General features: G+C 34.1%; 1 protein-coding gene and 1 long non-coding RNA gene across 2 annotated transcripts in view; both read left to right on the forward strand.

The window, feature by feature from the left end:
• The window catches only part of LOC125229598 (syntaxin-binding protein 5-like), a 525297-nt gene that overhangs the window by 247325 nt on the left and 265076 nt on the right, over positions 1–12896 (forward strand). The gene's annotated exons all lie outside the window — the stretch shown is intronic.
• LOC125229599 overlaps positions 1–12896 on the forward strand; it is a 217898-nt gene that overhangs the window by 197986 nt on the left and 7016 nt on the right. The window contains exon 6 of the long non-coding RNA XR_007177423.1: positions 510–582. This is a non-coding gene — a long non-coding RNA (uncharacterized LOC125229599). The remainder of the gene's footprint in view (positions 1–509; positions 583–12896) is intronic.

Consider the following 12896-nt stretch of genomic DNA (forward strand, 5'->3'; position numbering starts at 1 on the left):
CTTTTGCCGTAATCTGTTAAACAAAAGCCTTTGTTTCTATTATTCACAGCGGCTAGCTCCCATTTCCACAGCACGTGCTAAAGTCTCAGTGTAGTTAAAAAGCAACTATCATGATAGTAATAAGGTTCAAATCCATAAAAAGCCCTTTCGGAGATAACACGTTTTGTCATCTTCAAAAAAAGTTACCTGCACACTGTAAACTGTTTCATAAATTTGAACCTTATTGTTATCATGATAGTTGCTTTTTAACTACACTGAGACTTTAGCACGTGCCGTGGAAATGGGAGCTAGCCGCTGTGAATAATAGAAACAAAGGCTTTTGTTTAACAGATTACGGCAAAAGCCAAAAAAACCATCTCAGAAAATTCATTCTACATATTCCTAATTGTAGGTAATATAAGGTATGGATTTTCGGGAAATTTAGAACTCAGAAGTCATTTAGCATTACATGTATATAAGTAAAATTTACTTGTGTAGTAGTGCTTACCGTTGTTTATTTTTTGTTTCAGGTAAAATACTGATTTACTTCGCTATATATGCATCACACGCCTACACAACCACATGACTACTATTATCCCTATAGTAAGTTAATATTAAACAACATTGCATTAAATATTGGTAGCTATAAGTTTACCTACTTCAGCAATAAGCTAAAACTTATTCAGAGCCGAACCTTCGACTAGTACGGTATGTTAGTTAATAAAATCAACTAAAAATTTAATGTTTGATATACCACTTTACCTACTCCACAAGCAAAAACCCCTAACCTATCGGTCCACATTTCAAAGTTATTAAAAAAAGTCAAATGTGACATTATAAATCATTCAGACCGATACATATCACACCGATCCAAAAAGTCTCCACGTATTACTAATTCCCCGGCACTTAAGCCCTTCTTATTCCTAAACCTAACTATAAAGGCTTAAACGTATATGAATTTCTATAGCACTTATGCCCTTTTTGATATGAACTCCAGTAGGCCATATTTCACGCTTAATCGATTCGGTATTTCGCAAGTGCTTTCACATAGCGAGTTTTTGCCAACACTTAATAATATATTTCCTTTTAACATTTTTTTCGGTTTGTGAATAAGTTTTTCGAAGTAGTTTAGAGTTGAGAGGATAACAGTAAAGGGGCCGTCCATAAATCACGTGTGAATGAGAGGGCTTTGGGGTGCGTCACAAAGGCGGTTAACGGCAACCTATTGGAGAACGTTTAAATCTTCTTTGACGTATAATATGAACCGGGATGCAGTTTAGGTCTTACGAGTTATACCAAAACTTGAAAATATGATTTTCCCCTCACTAGCTCGGAAACACGTGTTTTGTCCTTTAATACCAGCGGGTAAAAACGCATTTTATCCACTAGTGGATAAAGTAATTTGACATTGAATAGAGGCAAATTTCCAGCTTTAAAATTGATAAAAGTGGGTTAATCTAGTGATGAAGATGTTTTGCCACCTGTGGAACTACTGGAAGCAGTGATAAACGCGTTTTTTGCGTTGTACTTTCCTCGCTATAGTGAGGGGAAAAGTTTTGTGTTACACACGAGTGCAAATGTATTTTACTTCTCGTGTATTGAAAACCTCGCAAGCTCAGGATTCTATTCTCGAACCACTCGCTTCGCTCGTGGTTCAACTATAGAGTCCTTTCGCTTGCTCGTTTTTCAATTCCACACTCGGCGTTAAAATACAAGTTTGCACTCTTGTATAACAAATAACTATTTCTGTACAAAATTGACGGATTTTTACTTGTGATACCTACGCTTTTAAATTTCATCACATTTTTAGAACATTTTGTATTGCTTAAATGATTTATTGTATTCTAAAGCTACTCATACATACTACGAGAGACTTGCCAGTTTAAAATGTGCCATAAACGTCTATTTGACAATATTAGCAACCATAGTAGTGTGAAAAACGAGTAACAAAAAAACTTTACTTTAGATGCGTATTCGAATAAAATTATTACCTGTATCAACAAATGTTTATAAGAATTACTCGGTAATAAAAACTACATAAAGAATACTGGTTATTATTAATTGGATAAAACTTCTTGAATAATGTTAATTATAAAACGTTATTGTTGTTAATTTATAAAAGAAAACACACTGCTTTTTACTGTTACAAAACTTTATAAAAAAAGTTCAGCAAAGTTGAAAGTTACTGAAGATTAGTTAAGTAATAATCTTCCGAGTATTTATTTAATAATAATTTAATTTAACTTCTTGGAACCTATAAGACGTCATTTCTTGAAATGGTTTTGTGACTTTAAATATTAAAATATAAAATCTGGCAACGTGTAGGTCCATTAGGGCGCTGGTTGCGCGACGTTGCCAGCTCTCGTAATACCTGGATTATTGCTACAGCTCGGTCTTTGTTCTCACTGGGATTCAAATGTGGCAGGATTTGGCAACGTGCGTCTATATGTAGATAGTTAGTAATATCGAAATGATTGCTGTGATTTTTTAAATTTAAACTACATTGAAGCAACGCCGCAAGGTGATGTAACCGTATGTCGGTAGATGGCGCTATACGCCACCCCAAAGGTGTGTGTGCATTAGGAAAGGAATGGAAAGATTTGCGAAGTCCGGCGGTGGCTTCCGTAGCTCAACTGGTTAAGAGCGGCCGCCTAGACTGTGGCTGATGCGGGTTCGAGTTCCGTCGGAAGCGTAAATCTTTCCATTTTTTTCTTTTAAAAAGTATCGTTAGTGGACGTTTCCATTTATTCAAAATTGATTTACATTGAAGCATTAAAGAAAGACCTAACAGATAGGAGCCTCATATTTACATTTTCTATATGAGTGCAATAGGTATTTAAAACACAACACCAGCAGCCAGCACTCATCAAATTCAATAACACTTATCAATACGGTTAAGTGCGTCATAAGGAGAAATGAATCTGGCCTTCACATTTTACCTTTTTACTCATTGTCACAGGTGGGTTTGCGAGTTCATACTTCTTCTGCTACTCACGATTAGTGGTAGACGTATTGAACTCTCAATAAAGACTCAAGAAAAACAGGCCAAATGGAGCGGTTTTTAGCAAGTAGTGACCCTGCCTTTTGACGACCGGTCTGGCCTAGCGGGTAGTGACCCTGCCTGCTAAGCCGCGGTCCCGGGTTCGAATCCCGGTAAGAGCATTTATTTGTGTGATGAGCACAGATATTTGTTCCTGAGTCATGGATGTTTTCTATGTTTATAAGTATTTGTATATTATATATATCGTTGTCTGAGTACCCACAACACAAGCTTTCTTGAGCTTACCGTGGTACTCGGTCAATCTGCGTAAGAACGTCGTATAATAATATTTATATTTTATTTATTAATGGGCAGGCCAGACACAGACAGACTTCCCCTTATAACACACTTATCCGTATGGAGTATAGACCTTAATGACACGGAATACAAGTTCTTATTCTTCAAAATTCATTGTATGGAATTTTAAGTTAAGTGTTATTAATTAATAATTTAAAATTCTTGTCTTGCATTTAAAATAGACCCTTGAGACACTGTACCAAAATTTTAATTATATTTTTTAATTTAAGTAAAAGAAAGAGTTTCTATTACATTTATTACTACTACTAGCATGTTTATCATTTCACTTGACCTACTCGTAATGTTGGCCGTAATGACAATGTCATGGTTTTTGAGATATTGGAACTGTTTACCTGCGACAGCTACGGACGGAGTATATATAGCTAAATCACAGTATAATAGGGTACTATCGTACAGTATGACCACTCCCGCTCCCCGCTGAAAGTGCCCCCCACCCGCTCTCGGTTACCTCACAGTTACCGCATGTCAAAAACGCGACCAGTCGACCTGTTATATCTCACTCATACAAGCATAGTACGCGTTCACCTACACGAGCTTAGACTGTGTGCTAGGAACGCGTAATATTCATATATTTGATCGCCAGTGTCCGAGGTGTGGCTAAATGGTGGACACTTGCCTTTCATGTTAAGAAGTGTGTTCTACGCTATGGGATGTTTCTCGATAGGTGCTCGAGGTAGTAAAGGTTGTAAACATGTAAAATCGGGTCACTCACGTAAAATTGTCGAAGATCGCTCGACGTGTTTCGCTCCGAAACATTGGCATCACGCGAGCTCAATGAAAATGCTCCTCGCTATGGAGCGAAACATGTCGAGCTTCGACAATGTTACGTGAGTGACCCGATTTTATATGTTTAATATGTCAGTGTGTCACGGTAGTTTAGTTATTCAAATCTGTAAAGGTTTTTTGGAACTTTTGTGGTACAAGAAACATTTTTTGGAAATTTCCAATATATATAATGCAAAGTTTACAACTACATAATTACATATATACTTATATACTAGACATGGGACTTAAAACCTAGTAGGTTCGTGTTCTACTCTTACTCTCACGAAAAGTAAGGTAACTATGAGCAAGATCGTTTTAATTTTTGAAAACTAACTGAGTAGGTTTTGTTGCATACGTACATTATTACAATTTCAGTTGAATTTATTGGAAATCCCATTATTTACATATGTAAGGGACTAACTTTTCATTCTATACTAATACAATTAGTTATTCTAAACAAATGCAATTAATGTCTGTAAAAATTTTCAAATATGAGGCTGTCGTGCTTTCTCAAGGGACTTCAGCGATTTGAAGCCTAAGTTTTAGATCTTTGCTTTAATAAAATAAAACCAGAATCAGATTTTAAAGCGACAAATCCGCCCATATACTCGCCTTAATGCTGAAATAAACGTAGTAGTAAAATAGCTAGTTTCGGCTCCGTTAGCCTGACTCCCGGGGGAAATAACCGCGGCCCGCGGCCGAGATACCGCGGTGCCAAGATAAGGGAAAGTAAGCTCGCTGGACAATGACGAGACGTTTTCTACTTTCTTTACTGTACAGGAAAGTAACATGAAGAAAATTACTGCAGTACCTATTCGGAGTTTTAAGTTTTAGAGCTACTAACCATATTATGGAACCTGTCTTCTGAAATAAATGATTTTTTTTTTAATGCTTCTAAGATGTGACTAAGATATTACAGCGATATGATACGTATCCATATCTTATTAAATGAAAAATAACGAAATATTTCACGTGTGTTAAAATTCAAATGAGGCTGGACTGGCAGTCAAAATGTTTCATTACATTAACCAACTTTACTTACTATAACTAGAATGTAATTCTTGTTATTCAATTATTAAGTATTTGCGTCGTTGATATTAGCGTCTAATGTAACCTCTTTAAAGTATGTTGTCATAGATTATAGAGATGTGGTAGGTTGTGTGTCATAGATTATAGAGATGTGGTAGGTGTGGTACGTTACTGTCCTTAGTGTAAGGCCTAAAGTGCAGCTCATTTTGGGCGGGACGTGCGGCGTGCGTGTCAAACAATTGAAATGAAATGAAATGAAATGTTTATTGTCAGACTGTGAGTTAGGTACAACGGTCTTAAAGATATGTCAGGGTGGTATCATCACAATCACCGCGATGCGGCGCACAATATTGTTAATACTAAAGCTAATCTTACAGCTAAAGCTAAGCTCATACAAGTGCCCTAAACCTACGCTACTTAGGGCGGACGCACGCTCGTTCGCCCCGCCGAACGCTTGAAATGATAATAGTGACCTAAGACAATATGGATATGGAAGAGTTAGGGCGTCGTTTGCGGAAGAGGGGCTGCGATCCTCGTTCTGGGTCGTATCTGGTCCAACAGGTCTTGGTCCAAGAGCTGGCAGGATTTTGGAGTAGGTCCTTGAGGCAACCTGGAAAGGTGCTCAGATGCTTCTCTGATCATAGCCAACATCAGGTCTGCAAGTCTGGCAGCTGGGGAGCGGGGCTTTATCGAGCTATGAATTTTTGAAGATTTAATTTTTTGAGGCCCAAAAAAGGTGTTTGAGGCAACCTGGAATTATTAAAAAGTGAAAATAGAGTTCCTCAGAAGTCGCATAGTATTTATGCCAGATCGTTTGGCCGGGTCCTTCACCGTGCCAGAACGGTACAAAGTGGTAAAAAAAAATTCCAAAAAAGGTTCTTGAGGCAGTCTGTCATTTTTACCAGTGAAAGATGAGGGTCTAAATAGCCATGGAAAAATAATGCCATGACATGAGGTGGGGTCCGTACCCTGCCATTCGATCTTGAAAGTCAATTTTTTAGTTTTTCGTAAATAACTCGTAAACGGTGGCCCGCAGCAAAAAAATATGTTAAACAGAAAATATCTACATAAAATTTCCTACAAGAAAGGTTATGTACGTTTTTTCGATAGGATCAATATATAGATGGATAATTTAGTAAGAAAGTTTTTTTTAATCGATTACATGCTCCGTTTTTCGTCAATACCTCGTAAACGGTGGCCCACAGCAAAAAATTATGTTACACAGAAAATATCTACATAAAATTTCCTATAAGAAAGGTTATATAAGTTTTTTCGCTAGGGTCAATTTTTTAGTTGGAAAGTATTTTTAAATAGATTTTTGGGTCGTTTTTTGTTGATAACTCAAAAACGGTGGCTCACAGCCAAAAATAATGTTAGACAGAATTAATCTACATAAAATTTCCTACAAGAAAGGTTCTATAAGATTTTTCGCTAGGATCAATATTTTAGTTGGAAAGTATTTTTAAATAGATTTCATGGGCAGTTTTTTGTTGATAACTCGAAATCGGTGGATCACAGCCAAAAATAATGTTATACAGAATTAATCTACATAATATTTCCCACAAGAAAGGTTCTATAACATTTTTCGCTAGAATCAATATTTTAGTTAGAAAGTATTTTTAAATAGATTACATGGGCCGTTCTTTGTTAATAACTCGAAATCGGTGGCTCACAGCCAAAACTAATGTTACACAGAATTGGATGGTGATAAGCAATAATGTGTCAACCCACAAAAACTAAAAAAATGAGATTTTAATGCCATGTTATAGCTGGATTTTTAAACTTCTATTTGCAAAAATGACCTTTTCATTTTGAAAATTTTTACTATCCCAAAAGTAAAAAAATAGGTTAACACAAATCCTATATAGTGTGTTGCCTGTTTTGCATTAATATGTCAAGAACCTTAACTTATTATAGTAATTGGCAGAAGACATATTTAAATTACAATAATGTGTTATGAGGGTTGACTCAACGATTTTTTTACACTTGACTCATTCTTGCAAAACGCAAAAAATGACATAGTTACCCACTATGAGACTTGAATGATTATTGCAAAATGATATTTTATTCGTTGTTTTATGCTACGACCCGTGTTATAAAACATAAGTCATTATTGTTAAATTATATTCGGGTCATAAATTGTTCGTTTTTGGTGTAAGTACCATGACACTATATTGTAAAATATAACTGTTCATATTAATTTATGTTTAAATAAGTTATGACTTAGTCCATTAGTATATTTTTGCACATGAATGGTTAATTCAGTACGAAATTGAACATTTTAAGTCATGAATATACATATTCGTTATTATAATTTGCAAACATTTTTTACAAGTACGTGTTTATATAAAAATCTAATATAAGCTACTATTTTTTTATAATTACTAATTACATTAAGACGTGTTAATGTATGCATAAAAATATTGTTTGATTTTTGAATACTTACTGAATGGTAGTTTATTATTTTGTTAAAGATATTTTATGTTTTGTTCTTGTACAAGTCATGAGTTATTCATAATTTAAATGACTTAGTCTATTTCTTAGCGTAAAAAAATATTTTGTTGTATATTTTAGATAAGTAGTTTGTTTTTTTTAAAGATGATTATTTGGTTTTTGTAACGATTTTTTGTTGAAAAAGCACAGATAATTTAAATATGTGTCTAGAAATGATCATTACTCTAATAGTTAATTTATAGTATTTTATTCAACAGGCGTTTAAAGGAGGTCAAGAAATATGAGGGGCGTACTTTCCACGAGTATTTTGGAGTCAGTTAAACACCATTGCATACAATACTTTTACAACGACCATGCACTTAGTTTTTAATAGTTTTTTTAAATAATTCTCGCGAAATTCACACTGTTTCCTGTATTGCAAAGGTTTGCACTGTCAGCTCAGCTGCCCAAAGCCTTCCCGCGCACGCACGCAGTATCGTTAATGCAATGCGTTGCCATGATTACAGAACCAAACAATGCGTTTTCAGTTTTTTCGATACGCACAATCCTGTAAATGACGAATAACAGTTCGGGAGTAGAAAAATCATTAAAAGGTTTGATTAATAAATAATGTATTGATTCCTACATGACGACCGGTCTGGCGCAGTCGGTAGTGACCCTGCCTGCTACGCCGCGGTCCCGGGTTCGAATCCCGGTAAGGGCATTTATTTGTGTGATGAGCACAGATATTTGTTCCTGAGTCATGGATGTTTTCTATGTATATAAGTATTTATATATTATATATATCGTTGCCTAAGTACCCACAACACAAGCCTTCTTGAGCTTACCGTGGGTCTCAGTCAATCTGTGTAAGAATGTCCTATAATATTTATTATTATTTTATTATTTATACCTAATAACATAAGTGACCATGACTGATATGTTAAAAATAAGAATAGATAAGAATAAGAATAGAAAGATAAAGTTAAAAATATGCATAGGTAGAGTATTTTACAATAACAATTTATGTGCTTTAACATGTTTATTTAAGACTCATAGATATTTTTAAACAATTAGCAAAAGTGGGTTAAGTATCATAACACAGTCTTGAAAAAGTTTGACGTCGTCGAACAATTCGCAATAAAAGAAAAGGGCATTATTTCGTCAAATTGAAGTTTGTTTTGAAATTAAGCTACAATAATCACTACTACTGAACGTATTATAGCTGAAAAACACAACAATCTATATAAAAAACAATGTTTTTTAAGAGAATCACAAAAAAATGAGAAAAAATCTTTAGACGCCATTTTCTCAAAATGGTTGGCGTGTGGGTTGACACATTATTGCTTATCACCATCCAATTTATCTACATAATATTTCCTACAAGAAATGTTCTATAACATTTTTCGCTAGAATCAATATTTTAGTTGGAAATTATTTTTAAATAGATTTCATGGGCCGTTTTTTGTTAATAACTAGAAATCGGTGGCTCACAGCCAAAACTAATGTTACACAGAATTAATCTTCATAATATTTCCTACAAGAAAGGTTATGTACGTTTTTTCGATAGGATCAATATATAAATGGATAATTTAGTAAGAAAGTTTTTTTTAATCGATTACATGCTCCGTTTTTCGTCAATACCTCGTAAACGGTGGACCACAGCAAAAAATTATATTAAACAGAAAATATCTACATAAAATTTCCTATAAGAAAGGTTCTATAAGATTTTTCGCTAGGATCAATTTTTTAGTTGGAAAGTATTTTTAAATAGATATTTGGGCTGTTTTTTGTTGATAACTCAAAAACGGTGGCTCACAGCTGAAAATAATGTTAGACAGAATTAATCTACATAAAATTTTCGACAAGAAAGGTACTATAAGATTTTACGCTAGGATCAATATTTTAGTTGGAAAGTATTTTTAAATAGATTTCATGGGCCGTTTTTTGTAAATACCTCGTTAACGGTGGCCCACAGCTAAATAAAATGTTCACGAGAAAAAATCTACATAAGATTTCCTACAAGAAAGGTTCTATACGTTTTTTCGCTAGAATCAATATTTTAGTTGGAAAGTATTTTTTAATAAATTACATGGGCCGCTTTTTGCTGATAACTCAAAAACGGTGGCTTACAGCCAAAAATAATGTTATACAGAATTAATCTACTAGTTGGAAAGTATTTTTAAATAGATTTCATGGGCCGTTTTTTGTAAATACCTCGTAAACGGTGGCCCACAGCTAAATAAAATGTTCACGAGAAAAAATCTACATAAGATTTCCTACAAGAAAGGTTCTATACGTTTTTTCGCTAGAATCAATATTTTAGTTGGAAAGTATTTTTAAATAAATTACATAGGCCGCTTTTTGCTGATAACTCAAAAACGGTGGCTTACAGCCAAAAATAATGTTATACAGAATTAATCTACATAATATTTCCTACAAGAAAGGTTCTATAAGATTTTTCGCTAGGAGCAATATTATAGGTGGAAATTATTTTTAAATAGATTTCATGGGCCGTGTTTGTAAATACCTCGTAAACGGTGGCCCACAGCTAAATAAAATGTCCACGAGAAAAAATCTACACAAAATTTCCTATAAGAAAAGGTTACTGCAGTTATAGGTTACTACAGTTTAAATCCACATCCACATCACTTTTGTCTGAACTCATTTTGAAATTTGAAAAGCATAGGTATTTGATAAATCCGAGCAAATATAGGTATAATTTTTTAAATTTCCGCGCTTAAACTTTTTTTGAAATCTTTTTGAGGCAAAGTTTTAACCGGTGACATTTACCGTATTAATAGTTTGGCAAAAAAGAGTAGAAATTAGAAAGTATTATTAGGGGCGCCACAGTTTATGTAAACCGTTTTGCGAGGGGCGACCGTCGCGGCCGTCGCCGTCGCGTCTCATCGCATCGTCTACTTCCATATCGATAAGGTTTGATTTCGTATGCGTCGCATCTCCGTCGCGCGACCATCGCGCGACCGTCGCCCCCGAAAGCCATGGCGTGAGCATTTCTTTTTTTTGCCACTTTTATGTAGTGTGATATTTAAAAAAAAAATATGCTATTTCTAATCAGAATTACTAGCTTTTTCAATCCTAGTAGTTAAAAAAATTGTCCCATACATTTTTTTCTTATTTTGTTACCATTTTCCGTACATGTTGTATAGGGTAACAAAAGAGGAAAGTGTAAGCCAAATTACAACTTACGAAAATGCAGACGAAAAAACATTGCAACATTTTTTATGGGAAACAAAAGAGATCCCATTGAATGCTATTAGCGAAGAAACACATGCTTATTAATCATTATGACTTGTGATAAAATCCTTAGAACAATTATTCCGAATAAGTTTATTTCCTTCAACATTATGGATTTGTACAACTATGGACTTTGATTATTATGGCTAATAAATTTTATGACTAACAATAATTATGACTTTCAAAAATCGGCACTACAATTTCTGACGTTTAATTTTATGACTGGTGATAATATGACTAAGAAAAATTATGACGGAAAACGTTATGGATAGTAAAAATCGGACTTAAAAAATTATGGGAACCAATAGAGACCCATATGCTTTTCGTGAATGTAGGCACCCCTACTGCCCCTACTGGTGGTGCCGGCCGCTCGAACCGTGTTTTGCCGCAAGTCACCGCTAGTTCGTGCACTGCAAATAGTGAATGAGTTTTTAGACGTAGGCGCCACGTCTAAAAACTCATTCACTATTTGCAGTGCACGAACTAGCGGTGACTTGATGTTGATATTCTTGCGAGCAGATGGGCGTTTATACGTGACGAATGCATGAGGTTTTGTGTGGGATTGGAGGAATGAAGGCATCTGTTATTTATTACTTATGTTTTGGTATGTAATGTTTTGATTTTGCTGTTTATTTAATATTTAATTTTGTGTTACTTGTTGTAATGTTTATTTAAAATTCACGGTGCTTTAGTTTTGTATACTGTCATACTGTGTAATTTTCTTTGAGTAAATAAATAAATAAATCTATTTAAATATTATTGATCCTAGCGAAAAAACGTACAAAACTTTTATTGTAGCAAATTTTATGTTTGTTATTCCCGTTGAAGATTGATTTAGCTGTGGACCACCGTTTTCGAGTTGTTTGCAAAAAACGGCTCGTGTAATCTATTTAAAATACTGTCCTACTAAAATATTGATCCTAACGAAAAATCTTACATAACGTTTCTTGTAGCAAATATTATATAGATTATTTCTGTTTAATATTATTTCTGGAAATAATTTCTGATCCTAGCGAATTTCCTACAAGAAAGGTTATGTACGTTTTTTCGATAGGATCAATATATAAATGGATAATTTAGTAAGAAAGTTTTTTTTAATCGATTACATGCTCCGTTTTTCGTCAATACCTCGTAAACGGTGGACCACAGCAAAAAATTATATTAAACAGAAAATATCTACATAAAATTTCCTATAAGAAAGGTTCTATAAGATTTTTCGCTAGGATCAATTTTTTAGTTGGAAAGTATTTTTAAATAGATATTTGGGCTGTTTTTTGTTGATAACTCAAAAACGGTGGCTCACAGCTGAAAATAATGTTAGACAGAATTAATCTACATAAAATTTTCGACAAGAAAGGTACTATAAGATTTTACGCTAGGATCAATATTTTAGTTGGAAAGTATTTTTAAATAGATTTCATGGGCCGTTTTTTGTAAATACCTCGTTAACGGTGGCCCACAGCTAAATAAAATGTTCACGAGAAAAAATCTACATAAGATTTCCTACAAGAAAGGTTCTATACGTTTTTTCGCTAGAATCAATATTTTAGTTGGAAAGTATTTTTTAATAAATTACATGGGCCGCTTTTTGCTGATAACTCAAAAACGGTGGCTTACAGCCAAAAATAATGTTATACAGAATTAATCTACTAGTTGGAAAGTATTTTTAAATAGATTTCATGGGCCGTTTTTTGTAAATACCTCGTAAACGGTGGCCCACAGCTAAATAAAATGTTCACGAGAAAAAATCTACATAAGATTTCCTACAAGAAAGGTTCTATACGTTTTTTCGCTAGAATCAATATTTTAGTTGGAAAGTATTTTTAAATAAATTACATAGGCCGCTTTTTGCTGATAACTCAAAAACGGTGGCTTACAGCCAAAAATAATGTTATACAGAATTAATCTACATAATATTTCCTACAAGAAAGGTTCTATAAGATTTTTCGCTAGGAGCAATATTATAGGTGGAAATTATTTTTAAATAGATTTCATGGGCCGTGTTTGTAAATACCTCGTAAACGGTGGCCCACAGCTAAATAAAATGTCCACGAGAAAAAATCTACACAAAATT

Source organism: Leguminivora glycinivorella, chromosome 9, assembly GCF_023078275.1.
Source record: "Leguminivora glycinivorella isolate SPB_JAAS2020 chromosome 9, LegGlyc_1.1, whole genome shotgun sequence".
Lineage (NCBI taxonomy): Eukaryota > Metazoa > Arthropoda > Insecta > Lepidoptera > Tortricidae > Leguminivora > Leguminivora glycinivorella.